Source organism: Cenococcum geophilum (assembly GCF_001692895.1).
Source record: "Cenococcum geophilum 1.58 unplaced genomic scaffold K441scaffold_75, whole genome shotgun sequence".
Classification (NCBI taxonomy): domain Eukaryota; kingdom Fungi; phylum Ascomycota; class Dothideomycetes; order Gloniales; family Gloniaceae; genus Cenococcum; species Cenococcum geophilum.
This window is the reverse complement of record NW_027137633.1, coordinates 355,528-359,836: the sequence shown is the minus strand read 5'-3', so window position 1 is coordinate 359,836 and position 4,309 is coordinate 355,528.

The window sequence follows — 4,309 nt, the reverse complement described above, 5'->3', positions numbered from 1 at the left end:
ACTAGGATCTTAATATTAATATAGAGCAAGATTACTTAGGGGAACTAGAAGCGGCTTTTAATATACTTAAGGATAAATATATAGAGATAGAGCACTTAACGGAGGATAATTGGCGCCTTATAAATAAATTCTTTAAGCGCAATAAAAAAGACCTCGCTTTACCAATTAAACTACTAGGTCTGCTTCGCACCATATATATTTACTAGGCCCTATTAGTTACCTAGTGCCTTAGCCAGTATAAATACTTCTATAGCGGTATTATTAGAGATAAGTAGGGCCTTAGAAAGACATTTAAATCATTTATACTCTACTAGACCAATTCTATACTAGAACTTAACTATTAAGATGTAGCCGCAGCTTATACCGCAGGAAACCATTTATATCTCCCTCTTAGAGGAACTAGGATATATCCATCCGCATTAAAATAGTTGTTTACTTACTTATATAAACCTAGAAGTCCTACTATAGAGTTTAGATATTAATCTAGACCAAATCTAATTATCGTACCCCTAATAGTACTAGATAATTAGCGCGACAAGTTTATAAAAACTTTTAACCTAAAGGCTAAAAATCCTATAGAACTTATAATCGGACATAGCGCCACACCCAGTATTATAAGACCGTTACGTCCAGAAAACCTCGCGAAGCTCTAAACGGATAAATATACTAATAGACCTCTCCCTAGTTAAACATGGATAATTATACTAATAACACCCAGTTTATTCAAATCCTAAGTCTTTAGTAGGGTTATATAAGTACGTTATACTTTAGTTAAAGGAAAGAATAACTAAATAGTCTAAAAGCCTAAACTAATACCAGGTATCTACTATAGCTAGTTATTCCTATTTATTAATAAGTTATATCTCTATAAAAGTAAAGCAAGCTATTTCTACTCTTCTATTATAAAAAACAAGATATATAGCAACCCCTAGATATAGCTAATATTAGGCATATCGTTTAAAAGCGGGCCTAGAGATATAATCTCCTATATCCGCCTCCTTAAAATATAGTAGGGTAAATTAGACCAAGCAGGACTAACTAAAGACGTATATAAAGCCTATAAGCTCAGTTCTGTCAATAGCCTTAAGGCTATATAGGAATAATTTAATATTCTTTAGAGGAAGACACTAAGAGCCGCTAAGTCCAATTAAGATATAGATCTTAATAGTTAGGATAAGCGGGATCTAGATAACGCTATCGCTAGGTTTAAGGCATAGTTATACTATATTATAATCCGCCGCATAGCAGATTCGCACGGTCTAGACGGAAAGACACTAGTACTACTACTAAGTATAATATAAAATAAGCGTATTAAACCGCCGATATCCGTAGTTAACTAAGAGTACCTTAATAATTATCTCGACAATATATAAATAAAGCTATATTTAGGATTCGCCAAAGCAAAAGCTTAATAGGAGAACAATTATAGTAGAGGCCCGGAACTAGTATGGCCTAAGTATATATTTAAATAACTCTAATACTAGGCCTAATCGGTATACTTATTTCCTAACCTTAGCCGACTTAAAGATAAAGGGCACTTCCCTAATAGTTAGAACCTAGATAAACTAAAATATAGTAGGTAGTTTAATAAGGCTTCCTAGGACTTACTGATTAAGAATAATATCTAACGCCTCCGTAACTCTAGTATAAAACTTAAATATATTAATAGTGTAATTAAGGATATATATAAGATGCAGATTAAAGCATTTGAGGATGGTTTTAATAAGGAAGGCAACCCCCCTAAGAAAGAGAAGCTTATTATCCTAACCGCGTTTCCTATAAATATATTAATTATATAGAAGTGGCTATATCGCAATAATAAGCATCTAAAGGTAGCGCTCTATAGCTCTTATAGTCTACTAAAGTATTAATAGGCGATTATATATAGGTTTTAGGAGGTTTAGATAATAGATAATAAGGGTAGGTTAGTCTATAAGGAACAGTACCATCTAGATATCCTCGTTAGTACTATTAGCGTCCTTAGCACTAGTCTAACTCTCTACTACGCATAACGGTTAATAATATTCGAGCTATAGCATGTTCTAACCTAGGAGCTCTAAGGTATAAAGCGTATCTACCGTATCGGCTAAACACGCAAAGTTACTATAGATAGGCTCGTTTCGTCTACCGTCTAGACTAAGAAGATAATTATTAATAAGCTTAAAATGCGCAAGTTTATTATAAAGGTAGTTAAGCCTCTCTTAGAGGAGGAAATAGTAGAGCTATTAGCGTAAGAGAAGAGGAAGCCTAAGAGACAGAAGAGTAATAGAGATTATAACAATTACGAGATCTACGAGATCGCTTAGGCTTATATCTTGGTTCGTTAACCCTATAGGTCCGTAGTATCTTACCTATAGATCCGCTAATATATATAGCCACTAGGACTCTTATATACGGAAGGAGAAGACCGTCTACTAGCTTAAAGATTTATATAGTGCTACTTTAACATTATAAATATAGTCTATTACTAATAGGCCTAGGAGAGCTATTAACTAAAATTAGATTTATCTTTGGTACCTACTACCCTATTTCTATTACCTACTACCCTATTCTATTATATACTATAGTAGTATAATTTGGCCCCCTAGATTTAATATCTAGATTAGGTATAGGTTAAGAAAGTATAGGCCTTCTATAGTTATATAGATTGGCCTATAGCCTAGAGTCTTTAATAACTTGGACTAATAGCTTCTTTAATATACCTTCTTTCCTTACTAACCGCTTTTCTACTAATTAATTCTAACTAACAGCACTATATCTATTACTTTATAGGAGCTGCGTACTAAGGAGGCTGCTAATAAGGCTACTATAGAGCCTGCTGCAGAGGCTACTACGGAGACTGCCGTTAGGCCTGCCTCTTCTCCTTCCGCTTATACTAGTAGTATATATATATAGTAAGGCGGAGGCTATTAGAATTAAAGGGGTATTTAGAAATAGACCTAGTATAATAATAATAGGCATAAAATAAGCGGTTAAGGGGGAGATCTATAGAAAAAGTCGTAGTATAGCTAGGTAGAATATAGACTAAGTAGTGTCTAATTATTCGACCGTGCGTAGAACACTAAAACACTAAAAGTACGCGTATTACCTACATAGATTTAAATATTATACATTAATTAACTATGCCTTCTAATCGTACTTCTAATAATATAGACTTTATTCCACTAACTTAATATTTAATTCTACTAACTTAGAAGGTAAAAGAACCCCCCCCCCCCCCACAGGCCCTCCTTTAAGCCTTTTGCATATCGCGAATTTTAACAACTATAGTACCCTAAATCTTCCTCTAAACCTCAATCTATAGGACCCCTTAGCTATATTTAGGCTATTCTTTACTAATAAGATTATAGAAAAGCTTCCGGAGTGGATAAATAAATATATAGAGCTTTATCCTTTAGAGGAAGAGGCTTAGTTTACCCGCAAGTAGAAAGATTCTACTCTACGAACTATATTTAATAGAGTTGACGTCCTTTCTAAACACCTCCGATTAAGCTATTATAAGCTCTATACCCTTAGAACTTACCTTATAGCTAATAAGACAATCTAACGCTTTATAAGACGCACCCCCAAATTATTAATATTTTATTAAAGCCAACACCTAAAGGCTTTAAGATTTGGGTGTTAGCTAATAAGGGCTACGTTCTTAACCGGCTATAGCACGCCAAAGGTAATAAAAAGGGCCCAGTAGATCCTAATACTATATTTACTAAGGAGGAAGGCTTTTTAAATATACAGGCAGTTATACTTAATCTACTACTTAGCGCGACTTAGATATAAATAAGCCTCTCTACCCTCCTAGGCGTTACGTCATTTAGCTTAATAACCTAAACAACTAAAATAAAGCGCGAAGAATTAAGTAACTCTAAAGGCGATATCTTAATTAACGCCGGAGGAGGTAGGAAAAAGATTCCTACGGAATAGATTAATAAGAGACTCTCTTACCTTAAGCTCTACTATACGGCTTAACTACCGTAAGGCATATTATACGGATCTACCTTAAAGAACTTAAAGGTAATAGAATTTACTTAGAAAGACGTCTAAGTCGTCCTTTAGAAGTACAGTTAATAATAGTAAGAAATCCGCCTTACTCCTTAATTACTTTTCCTACTAACATTATATATCGCGATTAGGGCAGGTATCTATTATTACCCCCCAGTAGTATCCTACTCTTACTACTAGCTCTATTAAATAAACGCGCCAGGTGTTCAAAAACGCCGTCGTTAAAGATCTGCCAATTTCGACCTTTATAAACGCATTTAAACTATAAAACTATACCCACGCATAATAGACCTAAGGACTATCGTTGCCG